Source organism: Octopus bimaculoides, chromosome 8, assembly GCF_046866305.1.
Source record: "Octopus bimaculoides isolate indiv1 chromosome 8, ASM4686630v1, whole genome shotgun sequence".
Taxonomy (NCBI): domain Eukaryota; kingdom Metazoa; phylum Mollusca; class Cephalopoda; order Octopoda; family Octopodidae; genus Octopus; species Octopus bimaculoides.
The window spans coordinates 87320425-87336667 of NC_142935.1; the positions used below are offsets into that span (position 1 = coordinate 87320425).

Below are 16243 nucleotides of genomic sequence, written 5' to 3' on the forward strand. Positions count from 1 at the left end.
CCAAGGATTGACCATAGTCACCAGCAGCTTCTCGTAGCTGTCTAAGGTCCTGTTCAAATATGTATGGACGAATTCCGGAGTCCAGGTGCAATCAGAATGCCTGCTGTGTCCCTTCCTGCTGGTCACGGGTTCGTAGTCTCCATTCCAACTGTTCATGTCACGTCTTGCAGCCTTTACAGCGTTCACAGAGCGTTGAACAGCAGTCACGATGTCGGCATTTTGATACCTGACTCGAATCATCATAATATAGGTAACTCTTTTCCAGTATTCAGATGGCTTCCAGCCCTCCATATCAGCTAACTTTTTTTCAACTACAACTTTAATTTTTATGCACTCCAACACCGTCACCAATACATTAAGCTGTTCCTGAAAAAAGGAGACATTAAAAAATCGTTTAATTAAGCCCGAACACTGTTAGTACCAACTGAACCCTGGGGTTCGATGTAATCGACTAGCCCCTACACCTAAAATTTTAGCACAAATCTTGTGCTAAAATCTGAAATCATTAATAATACCACTTTTTTTTTTTGTCCTGATTATTTTTTCCACTCTTACAGTAACACATGACGGTGTCACTCATATATCCAGTCGTTTAAGTTGTCCTTGTTGGGGTAAATAACTTACTCGCATTCATCCACTAGTTCCACCAATAGCTGTATTATGACTAACATATTCAGTAATCAGTTGTAATAACTAGTTGAGAAACAATTATCTCCAGCAATGTTTATTGATAACACTCAACATTTTATAGATCATATTTGCCGGCGTATAAGATGCACCCTCGCATAAGAGGCACTCCTATTTTACAAGTGTGTTTTGTGGGAAAAAAAAAAAAAAACAAATTTAGTATGCTTCATCATACATTTATTGAAAGATATTTTTATCCTATATCTGTTTGTGCTGCTTGCACGAATTTCTGTGACTCTCCGTCGCCATTGAATTCTACCCGTGCAACGAGCGATTTAGTATGAATTTGAACTGGGATCTTGAGTCATAATGAATCTTTCATGAACTAATTACACAACCATGGATGCCACCCCTACAGATGCGTTGCAGTTACTCTCTTAATAGAGCTTAGTGATCCTGATCGTTGATCTTCTAGAATTTTTCTGCTAGAATGTTGGCTCAGTTGAGCTCTTCTGATGCCTCTTCACAATCCTCCCTACTGCAGTCCCATGACTTCGCTGTATTCCTGGCAGGGTGGTTGAACAAGTACTATACCTTGCTAAAGGGTAGTCTGTAACAATTTAAGGAACGGTCGTCACTCCGTGAGGTATTTTCTGAGAAACTGCATACTCATTGACTGGTATTCATGGGTAATATACTTTAAAGTGGTTTTGTAGGATGTAAACATTGTATTTCTGGCTGTGATGTTTTATATAATCGCAATCAGCTAGTAGGGTGACTCACCATCGCTATGGTTTTGTCGTCTTCCACTGATTGCAAATACCTGACAGGTAGATGAAATTTTGTTAACATTAGAACTTTTCATTTAAACAATTAAAAAATCTTTCTTAAAGGTAATAGATCCATTAAATAATGTAACACAGATGGGATATATGCTGGGGAAGGAGGTATAACGAGATGATGTGACTTCCCCACATAACTGCCAAGTTTTCCTAGTTGTACTAACAGGGTAAGATATTTTGGCCAAGTTTTCCTAGTTTGTACTAACAGGGTAAGATATTTTGGCTTGTTTTCAATATTTTATTACTAATAACAATTATTGTACATAGGGGACTTATGTTTATGCGGCTCCATAGGATTACAAAATTCATTTCAATAGATTCTTAACTGAAACGTCCGGTAATTTCAAAATTAAACCGCCAGAAACAAGTTGTAGTAACGCCTTGTCTCGTGCGCATGCGTAGTCATCAATATCCAAGTTTAGCGCCCTGATTCTTTCTCTTTCCCGGCCGGCCGGCCATGAGCATGGTCATGTCAAGCTGTCTCTCCAGCATTCCAACTCTGGGGACAGCTCACAACAGCATTCCGGCGTCTCAGCAACCAAGATTTAAGCTGCCTATTTCCTCCATAAATGAACATTGTTGTGTTGATAGTTCAGAGTTCTGCGTTCCGTTATTATTTAGAATTTAATATAGGAAAGCGGGTGTACACCTAATGGTGTATAACCACTTTCCTATAAAGTTTTTGTTTAGCTTTTAAATGCTTAATTTATTTTCTTGCTTCTATTTTGTAAAATTGAAATTGATCTTACTAGTAATGTTAGCCTATTCAACAGGCCACCCGGACGTCGTGACTTAAATTTTTCTTTCACCGTCGTTCATTCAAGCTTTGTGAGGGGTGTGAGCAGGAGCAGAAGATGGGATTATAATCTTTGAAAATATTTTTCATTTAAATAATTTTTTTCTTCCGCGTAGCACATTCTAGAAAATATAGATATAATGAGCATTTGTCCACATCCTGTTATTTTACTTCTGAGATAATATGTATACCTTTCTGTTTTCCCGAGGCCTGAGGGGCTTTAAAGAGCGAAGCTTAGTTCCAGTTTCATTTCTTAGAATATGGAGTTAGGATCAAAGTGATATGAAGATAATACCCTCCTGGTATTTTTTCCAATCGACAATTAAGTGAATTAAGACAGAATAAAGAGAATTGACATAGAGCTACTAGGATTAAAGATAAATGTCCTATTTGATAGAATGTCAATCTAACGTTCTTATTGAGAGCTATATAGACTGACGCAATGTAAAACATTTTGTCCTACATACATTATAATGTGAAATCCATCATAGGGTGCCCGTCTATTAGAGGTAACATTGCCATAGTAAAGTGTTAAATCAGATTCACAATATGACATATGTATGAGATCCGAGCTCGTAACCTACAAATAGATATGTTAATGCCTTGTAAACTAGTCATTATGTATATAAAAGTGTATGGACACACTAATAGGCACTTTCAAGATAATAATCCTTTAATTCTTGTTCAATGTAGTTGTAAAAATAAACTTGTTTTGAAGATATGAAACCTCGTGTGATCTATCCTAAAATTATGGACCATTCTAACTTCAATTCCTATGGCGGTCATCTTAATCGTTCAGCCTATATGTACCTGTCAAATACTGAACTCGATATAATCGACTGTTCTGACTTCACAAAATTTGAGGCTTTGTGTTTTTGTTTGCTATGTTCAAAATCGTTAGCTGACAGAATCATTAGCTTGCCAGACAAAATGCTTAGCAGCATTTCTACCGGCTTTACGTTCTGAGTTCAAATTTCGCCAAGGCCGATTTTAGCTTTCATTATTTTTGGGTCGAGAATTTGTTGATACGCCGGGCGAAATGCTTAGCAGTATTCCGTCTCTGTGAAGTTATTGCGTGAGTCTATGTTGAAGTGTTTATCGAATTGTTGCCATTGTTATTGATTTGAATTGTTGCTAAAGTTGCTAATTCGTTAATTGTTGTTTTGTTTCCCATTGTGGAAAATGGAGAAGGCGCCGGAGGCTGGCCCAAGTTATGCGGCCGCAACGAGCAAAGGGGTAGACGTGCAAGAGTTGGAGGTCTGCGAAATAAAAGTGGAGCCTAGAAAGATGAAGGAGAGTGAAAAACTAATCCCTAAGGAAGGTAATATTCTGAAGCTAACGCCACCTGAAGATTTATCGGCCGGCGTGTTAAAAAGAACGGTAACATTTAAAACCATGAAGGTAGCCACAAGAAAAATAGAGATTGCGCCGATAGAAGCCATAGAGGAATGTATAAAGGAATTGAAAAGATTTACAACATACGTTACGAGAGAGAGGAAATACGCCACTGTGGAGGTGCGCTTCACGACGGAGGAAGAAGCAATAAAGTACACCACAGAGGCAATAAGGACAGAGGAATGGGTGCTCTTGCCTTCGTACTGCGGCAAACGTGTGGCCAAGGTGCGAGTGGATAAAGTACCACCCGAATTGAAAGAAGAATGGCTGATGACAGCCATAATATATAATATGAAAGACGGGAAGATTCTGAAGGCTACAAGGACCCAGAAGGTGAACTACTGTGGATATGGTATCGAATTAACGATTCAGGCAACAACGGAGGACTTGAATAGTGTAGTGGATGAGATTGTGCTGCCGGAAGATATGAGACTGAGAGTTACTGTGGAGGGTAGGCTGCCAGTGTGTTTCACATGTGGAGAAAGGGGCCACATGAAGGCATGGTGCACCCAAAGAAAGCCACAAACAGAACAAGAGGAGAGACATGAGAGTGTGGACCATGTAGTACAGGACAAGGCAACAGAAAAAGAAACGGAGAAAGGATTCACTGTGGTTAAAAAGAAAAGAAGGAGGAGCGGAGGAGTGAGTTCTCCGCCAGAGAATCAGAAAAAAAAAGAGAGAAGAGGTGAGAAAAGAAACTGTGAAGGAGGGCAGTAGGAAGGAAAAAGAAAGTAGAGTTACCAGTGGAGAAAGTGTCGGAAACTCAACTGTGTGAAGGTGAGATGGAGAGACTATTTATGGAGGAAGAAAAGAGAGAACCAAAAGTCCAAGACAAAAGAAAGAAGATACGAGGAAGAGATGGAGTGTGGTATTATGTGACGTACCCAAAAAATGTTGAAACGGAGAAAAAAAAAAAAATCAAGTTTCATTCAATAGTAAGAGTGAAGGTGCCTTCATACGTCTACGCAGAGGACATGAAAGCAATATTGATTGAAGAGGAGAGCTACAGAAGGTTGAAGGAGATGTGTGAAGATAACATTGACCCGCCGGGAGTGGAGGTGGAATTTGAAGAGTTGCCGCTGGTGGTGGATTTGAGAGATGTCGAACCACTGATGAAGTTCTACAAAAGACAAAAAAAAGTATGAAATTAAAGGGGGGGGGAGAATAGTTGTAAATAATACATATAACGGTTCAAATGGGGCCCATGCGTCCATTTTCATTTTTATATAACTTTCATTTCATTTACATTCGTTTTATATCTTTTGTCCTCATTGTGGTCTTGTCTGTCCTTGTGGTGTCCCCATCTATGTTTAGGGCTTTATGCCTAATAAAGAAATCGGTATTTCGTCTGTCTTCGTGTTCTGAGTTCAAATTCCGTCAAGGTCGACTTTGCTTTCATCTTTTCGGAGTCGATAAAATAAATACCTGTTGAGTACTGGGATCGATATAATCGACTATCTCCCTCCCGCAAATTTCAGACTTTGTGACTATAGCAGAAAGGATTATCATTATTATCAAGGCAAAGAAATAGCGCAATTGGTAGGGTACTAAATAAAATCTTACAGATTTGAGTTACGTCCCTTTACGACCTTAATTCAAATCTTGCTATGGTCGACTTTGCTTTCTTTATTCTAAACTCGTTATATTAATAATAGCCCAGCATTGATACTACAAAATATTACCTGATATTTCACTGATTCTAATAATTTAATACCTTTCAACTTTATAATACTAACGATATCTGTTTTATCACGCAGTTTCTCTGTTACCAAATATAAATGCAGATACTTCAGAGTTACTTCCCTTTTATTCCATTTTGTCGGTCGGTATCACAATTTTCTTTTTTCTTTTTGACATCTCTCTATTATACGGACAACGTGACAACGTGTGCTTATGTATAGTGTTGCCAACTTAAAATCACAATTTACATTTTTACTTATATTCCTTAATTACATTCACCATTGAGAAATAATTTCTTTAATTTCACTGATTTTTTTCACGTTCAGCTGCAGTTTTTGGGTGTCTTTATAATCTATAACTTCTAACCAGATTGCTTCAGCATAAGATTTATTTGTTCATTTAGCTTTTAATTAAGTTGAATTTAATTTAAAGAAATTTTCTCTTCATTTAAATACATTGCTTTTAAGACAGGAAAAATTGGCCCACTTAAATGTCTCAAAGTATTCTATACAGAAAGACATTTGATATTCCTTGGTATAGTGAAGTTTCTAAAGTCTTTCTCTCGAGCCTGTGGCCTAAATTTGGTTTAGGATTAAGAAGTTTTTTTAATATAAGCATCAGGATCAAGTGGATCAATTATACATCTTTTATCTTTTACTTGTTTCAGTCATTACACTACAACCACGGTGGGATGCCGCCTTGAAGAAATTTAGGCGAATGAACGGACTCCAGTACATTTTCTTAAAAGTGGAATTTATTTCGTCGGTCTTTTTTGCTAAAACGCGAGGTTACGGGCGTAAACACACCAATATATTGGTTGTCAAGTGTGTGTGTGTGTGACGATCCTCTTTTAGTTTCCGTCTACAAAATCCGCTCACAATGCATTAGTTGGCCCGAGGCTATAGTAGAAGACACTCGCCCAAGGTGCCACGCAGTGAGACTGAACCCAGGACCACTTAGTTGGGAAGCAAATTATTACCACACAGCCACAATACTATCATATTAACAATAGATTTGATCAAATTCGAAAGATCTTCAAGTAATTTTGCTTTGTCAACAGTTTAGTCACTTCCAGGACGGGCAAAAATTAAAGGAAAAGTTCATTCCTAGAATCAGAAAACATCTGGTGTAGTGATTGAGCACTTTTCTTTTGTACTTGTTGTTTGGCAGCGAAATTGTAGTTCAAATTATTCGCTTAAAATCTAGATGCACAGCAATTCACAACCTTATCATTGATAGCAAGGTAAAGCTGCTTGTAGGCTCTTTGAAAGAACGTTTTATAGGTTTCGGATTCTAAAAGTTCTAAGCTTGTGGGCAGGTATTTAGTACAAGTGTAGAATACTGCCAGCTGTAAAGAGTGGCATATACATCTAAACAGACGTAACGATAGAACTTGCTCTTCTACTTTCTGGAAAATGACTCCTACTTTACATTGATGTTGTCGGTTCCAGCAGATTTTTTTCAATCGGAATTTCTAGTACTGACACGAGTTATCCCCCCCTCCCTTGCACTAGGGTAGTGCTGACACGATAAGAATAAAGTACCCGGTAACCTTTTATTTGCAATCGCATAAAGTGAAAGGAAAAAAATTCAGCAATAATCGGCAGTACTAAAATTTCGTTGCAAACTACTTTTCGAAAAAAGGGAAGAAACACAGAAGCAGAAAAAAAGAACAAAAAGAGAAGGAAAACTGGTATTTATTGCGGCAATGTCATGATCAGAGAAAAATGCTGAAAAATGCTTGATGTTGTAGTGACAATTTATAGCAGACGACTGTTATATGTTCAATGTCCGGAGTTTTATCCATGCATGCGCAGGGACTAGTTCCGGAAGGAATACAGGAAGAGTCTCATCCGCATGCGTAGAGTTCGACACCCAGCTTTGGCGCCTTTTCTCAGTCTCTTCGTTGACTGATCTCCGTCGAGCCAAGACGTCCAACAGAACTCTCTCACATGTCAGCACCAGAGCTTCACAAATAACCACGGAAATCATTCAGGAGGCGTCTCAGTAACCGAGGGCGACGAGCTACCGAATTCCCTCCAAGCGTGAACTGAATTCCACTGTAAATAAATATTGTTATGTTGTTCAGAATCTGCGTTCCGTTGTTTCTTCTAGAAATTTAATGTACGGAAGCGGTGTACACCTAATGGTGTATAACCACATCCCTACAATGTATTTTTCAAATTGCCATTTCCCCTGCAGGTCGCAGGGCAGCGCTCCGCCGATGCTGGCGGCAGAACCCACGCGCTTCTCTCGACCGGGCCCGTCGCTCATCGAACTTGGCTCACTAGCTCACCCCGTAGCGACTCGGCGGCGGACACGTAAGACCGGCCGTCAACCGAACAAGCCTTGAGCGCTTGCCGGCTGATTTGCTACTCGCGCTTCGTGCGACGGTGGCGGTCTTGTCTGTTTGGAGAACTCGGCGATGGCGGCCGCGGAGGGAAATCTCGACGCTCCTCTTCCGCTTCTTTCTTCTGTTCCCCTTCTCGCGCTCTGCACCTCACATCCGTCGCTGGTGCCGCCTGCTACCACCGCGCCCGCGGCAGTGTCAGTAGTGACCGATGATACCTGGTTGATTCTCCCAATTTAAGCTATGCAAGTGTAAGTTCATGTTGTAAACGAATGGTGAAACCGCAGATGGCTCTGGAACCGAACCTAATCCTCGGGACCATATTCCTCACCACGAAGAGAGTGAGTAACTGTGAAAATTCTAGAGCTAATGCATGCAATCGAAGCTGTGATCGCGAGTCGCAGCCGGACGTCGGGCCAGAAAACGGTGTTCGGCAGCCGCTGCGGCCTCGCGCCGCCGGCGCCCCTCTGGGCGGTCCATGGCAACGCACCCGTGCTTGCCATCCCACTCCCGGTCGCGACGATACAGTCGGCCTTCCCCATTGGCCGTGGCGCAAATATTATTAGACTGAAACCGACGCATACGGGCCGTTGCAGCAGCCTCGATCCGCAGCTCCGCACGGATCAAAGCGTGCGGTGGCTTCACGCCCTTCGATTTTGGTGACTCTGGATAACTGTCAGTACGATCGCACGTGCTAGTATTGAGTAGCCTTCGCGCAACGGGTCCCATTCGAACTCTCATAGCATTTTTGTATATTGTTTGTCCTGTATCTTTTCATTCTATGTTTTGATCATAATGATTAAAATAAAGATTTTACTTCTGGAATGTGGTGCCACTAGACCTCCATACATGGACGCAGCCAACGGATATCAGCCTGCAATACAGGCGATTATATCGATTAGTATTTATTTTATAAACCCTCAGAAGGATGAAAGGTAAAATATTGATTTTAACCAATTTATTACATTGGTGTATGTTCGCAAATTTTGATGTAAGGGTTAAATTTTATTTAATCGACCTAGAGCTCAAATAGTATGTATTTTGTTGACTCGAGGGGAATGAAAAGCAGTCTTCTCTCGGTAAATTTTGAACTATAGACAATATACATGCAAGAGACGAGAGCAATAAAGCATATACCCAAGCCCCACATTTTGCCGGAAGGTAGACTTGTGACCCTGTAGGTGGTACTTTAATTTAATATGGTTCAACAGAGCATGTTCACTTTCAAATGTTCATAAAATAAAGCTTGAAATGAGACAATAACCCACACGATGAAAAGGGAACAATAATAAATGGCAACATTCATGAATACAAGTTTCTTGTTAAAACGAGTAATAGAGATAATTTTGTGAAAATGAACGTCAGTGTTGTAATTCAGATAAATGTACGTGAAATACAGATTCTTTCAGGTAATAGCATATAATGTGAATTGTAAATATAGCTGACAGCATTCAGTCATATCAAACAAGTAATTAAAAAGGCAGTACTTAAAGTTGAACAATACATAGCAATCAACTCAGATAGTAAAGTGTTCTAGAAATATTTGTTCGAAACAGGGGCCTCAGTCTCCAGTCAGCTCTCTTCGTAATCCCCACACAGGTCAGATGAATAATAATTCTAAGGAGTGCACTGAACTTATTTTCGAATGCTGTGTTGGTACTTTAACTCCTGAAAATCCAAATGTACCGTCTTCACACTCAACTAGCGTCAAATTCCATAATGCTCGTTGAATTTACTCCTGCAATGCTGTAACACAACCTCCAACATATGCGCAACTATGCTTCACCTGATTTTGATTTTGTGGTGTTATGGGCTGTAATGAGCTGTGTGTTGTGGTGGAGAGAGGTGAGGCAAACAGAAGTGAAGCCAGACCGGAAGGGTCAGACCGGAAGTCGGCGACACGCGGTTGAAGGCTCGCACGTGGGGTCAGTCAGAAAACAGAGAGGTTACGAGAAAGACGTGTTCTGATCAGGAGCGATCGTGTACTCCGCTGCGGTCGACAAGGTAAGGTCCAACGTTTCATTCTGTCCTTTTGCTTCTTCTTGTCTTTTTTCCTCCATCACACCACAAGCTAATTCGGCCCATAAGAAAAAAAAAATTATGAGTGTAGTCCGGATTTCTAGTGATATAATTAAACCGTTTTGCGACGACACGGACGTGGTCGCATGGCTAAAAAAGATGAAGCTGGTCGCGAAGCTCCAAGGGATATGCGACTTGGCAAGTTTTCTACCGCTCTACTTGGATGGTCCGGCGTTGGCGCCATTTTTAGAGATGGAAGAGAGGGACCAAGTTAGCGCGGAGAAAATAGAAATTCGCTTGATGGAGGCCTTCGCAGAAGGAATGTTTGAGGCGTACGCTCGCCTGGGGAGAGCGAAGTGAACCGGCGAACAGGTCGACGTGTTTGCCAACGAACTTAGGAGGTTGGCTAGACTGGCGGGGTACGAGGGAGAATCGCTGGATCGAACAGTAAAGTTGGCGTTTGTAACTGGGTTTCCTGACCACCTGTCGGTCGAATTGCAGAAACTGCCGAACGTGAACACCATGCCCATGGCAGATATAATAACGAGGGCTCGTATGTTAGTTTCATGTTGTAGATCGACACCGTTGGCAGCAGCGGCGACAGCAAAAGGTGGCCGACCAAGGAGTAGCGGAGAGGGTTCGAACAAGGAACGTGTGCGACCGTTCAAAGGACAGTGTTTCCGGTGTCAGGGCCCGCACATGGTGAGAGACTGCAAGTTACCCAAGCCTGAGGTCATTTGCTACCGTTGTCGAGAAACGGGACATTTAGCCAGCGAATGTCTGCATGGAAACGGTCTAAGGGAGACTACTGCGCCAGTGGCCGTCCCTTCAGATCAATAAAGGCGCAATTTTTTCTACCCGTTGTTGATGTGCTAGTGGATGGGAAGATGTCGCGTGCCCTCGTGGACACAGGCTTTACAACGACCCTGATGATTCCGGGAGTGGTAGAGACGTGGAGTGGAGAAAGCAGTGTGAGGGCAGTCGACGGAAGAGAGGTACGCTGTGAAGGCATTACTGACGTGCAGATTGAGGTGCAGGGAGCAAAGCTGACGCTGCAAGCAATTGTAGTTGGCCACTTGGTGGATGAGATTGACGTGGTGATGGGGATGGATGCAATCACCCGTTTAGGAGGTGTCACTGTCAACGAGGCCGGTGTGACTTTCGGGGTCGCGGGGAAACCGTGTATGGCGACGCCGTGCATTGGCGAGAACCGCGAAGAAAACTATGCCGCGCACACTATTGAAGACCAGGATTTTCGTGCCGCCTTCGATGGCCAGAGGTGGACAGTGGAGTGGCACTGGAGGGGAGAGCCCCCGACGTTAAAAAATAAAGTGGGCTGCTACCAGCATACTTTGAAAGGAGATGCCAGAAGCGAGTTCGAGGGGGAGGTGGATTAAGGAGGGCGTATTGATCCTTTGGGAAGAAGAAGGAGAGAGCGGAGTCCTGCCGCTGATGGCGATGGTACAGCCCACGAAGCATAAGGTCAGACCAGTGCTTGACTTCCGAGAGCTGAATGACCACATATCATGTCATACGGGCGGCGAGGCCACAGATGTCTGCGGGGACACCTTGCGAGAATGGAGGCAGGTGACAGGAGCCTCCACGATCGTTGATTTGAAGTCGGCATACCTGCAGGTGCATGTGGCTGAGAGACTGTGGAAGCATCAGCTTGTCAGGTATAAGGGCCGGACATACTGTTTGACCAGGCTGGGGTTTGGGCTAAATTCAGCGCCAAAAATTATGGCAACAATTCTCAAGGCCATCCTGGGAAAGGTGGACAGAGTAAAAAGGGCCACCAATTCGTACATTGATGACATCCTTGTGGATGAAACCATAATGCCAGCAACGGAGGTCATAGGCCACCTGAAGAAGTTCGGACTGGTCGCCAAGTCACCAGAGGCCATGGAAGGAGGCGCTGCACTGGGCCTCAAGCTACGGAGAGACAAGGCCGGTGCGTTGGTGTTTCGGCGTGGGAACGAGATCCCCGAACTGGGCACCAGCGTGAGTAGACGGGAACTGTTCTCGGTGTGCGGGAAGCTGGTGGGACACTACCCGGTTGCAGGATGGGTCCGGACAGCATGTAGCTTCATCAAGAGACGAGCCGAAGGAGCAAAGGGGAATAACAGAGTGGGGGAGAAAACGACCGACGTGATGCAGGAAGTCTTGGTCAGAGTGAGAGCAGAGGATCTAGTGAGGGGCAGTTGGTATGTTCCCAAATCAAAGAGTGGGATCGTTTGGTGTGACACCAGTAGCATCGCAATAGGGGTTGTCTTGGAAATGGGAGGCACCGTGGTGGAAGATGCAGCCTGGCTCAGGAAGATGGATGACTGCAACCATATCAACGTGGCGGAGTTGGATGCCGTGCTGAAGGGGGTGAACCTGGCCTTGAAGTGGGGGCTGTGCACCATCGAAACTAGAACTGATTCGGCCACTGTGCTTGGTTGGGTGACGGCAGTCATCACCAATGAGCGGAGGGTGCGAACTAAAGGGGTTGCGGAGGGTGCGAACTAAAGGGGCTGCGGAGATGCTGGTAAAGAGCCGATTGGGAATATTGCGGGAGCTAACCGCTGAGTTCGATCTGGAGCTGAGCGTAATTTTTGTGCCTTCCGAAAAGAACAGGGCAGACGTCCTAACCAGGGTAAAGCGAGCTTGGTTGCAGGTGCCAGAGGATGCGGAGCAGGCTGTGGCTGCAGTATGCTGTCTGAGTGACTCGGAGTTGAGGAGACTGCATACCACGCATCACATGGGAGTGGACAGGACATTGTTCCTAGCCAGGAAAGTTGACTCCGAGGTAATTCGGGAGCGAGGAGTGAGTGGGAGAGCCGGTTGAATGATCTATAGATCAGGGGGGCGTGTGGTGTTATGGACTGTAATGAGCTGTGTGTTGTGGTAGAGAGAGGTGAGGCAAACAGAAGTGAAGCCAGACCGGAAGTCGGCGACACGCGGTTGAAGGCTAGCACGTGGGGTCAGTCAGAAAACAGAGAGGTTACGAGAAAGACGTGTTCTGATCAGGAGCGATCGTGTACTCCGCTGCGGTCGACAAGGTAAGGTCCAACGTTTCATTCTGTCCTTTTGCTTCTTGTTGTCTTTTTTCCTCCATCACACCACAGATTTGAAGGTGTTACTTATCTGCTTCTCAAACGCAGTAGCCTCTTTCTTATTTCTTTACTGCCCACAAGGGGCTACGCACAGAGGGGACAAACAAGGACAGACAAACGGATTAAGCCGATTATATCGATCCCAGTGCGTAACTAGTACTTATTTAATCGACTCCGAAAGGATGAAAGGCAAAGTCGACCGCGGCGGAATTTGAACTCAGAACGTAGCGACAGACGAAATATCACTAAGCATTTCGCCCGGCGTGTTAATGTTTCTGCCAGCTCGCCGCTGTAGCCTCTTTCTACTACACTAGCTTCGCTCTTCTTCCAATTCTACCTTAATAACCGCGTTATCCAAGGACAGAGGTAAATTGTTAACGTTATTCCCCTGTTCAAAAATGGGTGATGCGCATCACCTGTTAATGACTGTTTAGTCAGTCTCACTAGGTGTGTCACCATAATAATGAGGGTCTTCTATTAAAGACACTCTGGAACTCCCAGAACATTATTAAACCTTCACAATTTGGATTTATCTCTAACTCTAGTCGTTGTGGCTCATAGATCTTGCATTATAAATTGGCGAGACTTATGTTGAACTACCTCTGGAATGTGGTACCCCTAGACCTCCATCGATTAGTATTTATTTTATAAACCCTCAGAAGGATGAAAGGTAAAATAATGATTTTAATTAATTTATTACATTGGTGTATGTTCGCAAATTTTGATGTAAGGGTATCTATCTTGGCTTCACCAAACCTTTAAATTTTATCCCGCACAAACGACATAGCAGAGCTATCTACAATGAGCGTGAAGTCTTTCTCGGTCGAAAAGCACTAGAGCAATATTCTGCACACTGCGCAAAGACAACTACTATCCTACATGAGTATGTTCTTGATCTCCTGACGTTGCATTAAAATAAGCTGTACTTTGAGTTATAAAGAACAGATCCTATACGTTATAGAGCTTTACTGCAGTCTCACCTGGACAAAATGCAACAACGGATTGCTGAGTGGTAACTCAAGCTGGCTGAAGATAAATGAACCAGAAAATATTTTGGGTGTAAAAACCAAATTCACTTACTTCCTCCACAATACCAACCTTAAGTTTGCTGGTAAATGTGACCTAGATATTGTTGTCAACAATGATCTACATTGGACGTTTCTAAAGTCGTCAAAAAGATCGAAGGTGTCTTAGCACCACCTTTGTGAGCTACTCACCGACTATCTATTTAAAGTTATATATGGCTACGGTACGTTCACATTTACCGTTGGCATCTCCAGTCCGAATCTGCCATCTTGTCCAAAATATCGATCTACTAGAAGCTGTTCAGCGACGTGCAACAAAACTTAACCACCATATCTTGAACATCTTACTTGTCTGGACATTGAATTTCTAAAGTTTTGACGTCTATCAGCTAACTTGGTATAACCCCTCAAGATTATCCACTATGTTTCCAATGTCATATTTTTTAATTCAATATCTCTATCCCACGTGGAAATACTTGTATAGATATAAAAATAGTGCAGCATTCGTGACTTTCGGAATCATTTTTGCGTGCTCAGAATTGGGATCTTTTCACTTTCATCGGCAGATCGAGAAATTAATTGTTTGTAACTAAACACTTTCAAACTTCGGACACTGGTAGAATGTGTCATATAAAACATCTTTTACTCTTAGCGTTGTTGAGAAAAGTTTCTATTTACGAATTTATTTCGTGTTAAAGTTGTCGTATTTCAGTAATTTCAACCAATCAATGACGTGCATTCAGCTGAATAAAATTACTGCTGTTGTTTGTCAATAACAACTTCCGGCTGTGTATATTTCGTTTGTCACTGTTATTTATGATATATTTAATCTCAGTTACGTTCGTATGAATAAACGAGTGTATCTAAAGCACGTTTACTTCATCACACCACCATAATCGTTCGTGCATTTCTACTGCTTTTTAGGTTTTTTTTCCTGTTTTTCAGCTACTATTTTCGGAAAGACTACCTCCCGCCACCCTCCCCCATTTTCTCGCAAATTAGTTTTTTTTTTACCTTTTTTTTTTTTGCCAAAAACCCAGCTTTTCGGCGATGGAGATTCCGGAATATTGCCAAAAATCGGAATTTTGAAATTTTTTGGGCCCCTTACCCCTCCCCCTCCAATTTCTTCATTTTTAACTTTTTTCCGTAACCCTAAACCCAACCCTAACCCTAAAACCCTAAAGCTAAAACCAGCACAAACGATGTCATAAATAACAGTGACAAAGGAAATATACACCGCCGGAAGTTGTTATTGACAAACAACAGCAGTAATTTTATTCAGCTGAATACACGTCATTAATTGGTTGAAATTACTGAAATACGACAACTTTAACACAAAATAACTTTGTAAGTAGAAAATTTTCTCAACAACGCTAAGAGTAAATGATGTTTTATACGACACATTCTACCAGTGTCCGAAGTTTGAAAGTGTTTAGTTACAAAAAATTAATTTCTCGATCTGCTGATGAAAGTGAAAAGATCCCAGAATTGTTGATACATGGAGTAAATTACCCACGTCAGTTCTAATCTGTCAGTACACTGCAACCTTCGAAAATTCTATGCTTCCTGAAATTTGCCACCATTACTCCTGACCTACCTATGCAACCTTTTCAATTCCTTTCATTTTGTTCCAATCGATTTCAAATTTGGTGTATTAATTTAGTTTTGTATGCTAATAGTGGGAATGATATTCAGTTTTGCTATAAATTGATAAATAGAAAGTTAATAGCTTTTAAACTTTGCAAATTTTGTGTAACTTTAGCCCAACAAAGGACACTGACATATTGATACCTGTTTCCATAGTAACAAGTTAAGTTATAGTCTGATTGCCACTGCACAGCTGTCGATTACAACATCTATGTTCTTGAAATATGTACGGAGGACCTGCTCCGAAACCAAGTTCAGATTAGCAGTCCTGGGAGGATTGTTGAGACAGATGATATTGTCTTCTGAAGACATAAATACAACTGAGCAGATCAAAAATTGTAATTTATTTGATGAACTCCAAGAGTGCAAACTTTCATTCTTGAACAAAAGGCATTTTTTTTTTTTTGTAATTTAATATTCAGTTTGTTTTTATCGTAATTTAGCGCTTAGTTGTGTTTTTATTTTTTATTTTTCGCAAAAACAAAAAGAAATGAAGTTGATTGAAGATTTTTTTCCTTTTTCTATTGTTTATATAGCTCACAAAAAAAAAATAATAGAAAAGAAAAAAAATCATTAAAACTTCTGTTGTTAAATGTTTTGCCGTAATGTTGTGATCACGTACTAAATGCCAGCTTCCAAATCCTTTTTTGTGACTGGGTAAAAATAATCAAACCTTAAATCTGAGTAATATTTTCCTAAAATTTTTCCTAGAACAAGTGAATAACAACATCAAATTCAGTGTGAAAAATTACATCAATATACTA

General features: G+C 41.9%; 1 long non-coding RNA gene and 1 pseudogene across 1 annotated transcript; both read left to right on the forward strand.

Annotated features, from left to right (window-relative positions):
* Positions 1-7431, forward strand: LOC149134493 (uncharacterized). The gene is made up of 2 exons (XR_016242932.1): positions 1-250; positions 6008-7431. It is a non-coding gene; the product is annotated as an uncharacterized LOC149134493 (long non-coding RNA).
* Positions 7432-9764: 2333 nt separating this feature from the next.
* On the forward strand, positions 9765-10549 carry LOC149134494 (uncharacterized; annotated as a pseudogene).
* Positions 10550-16243: the final 5694 nt, after the last annotated feature.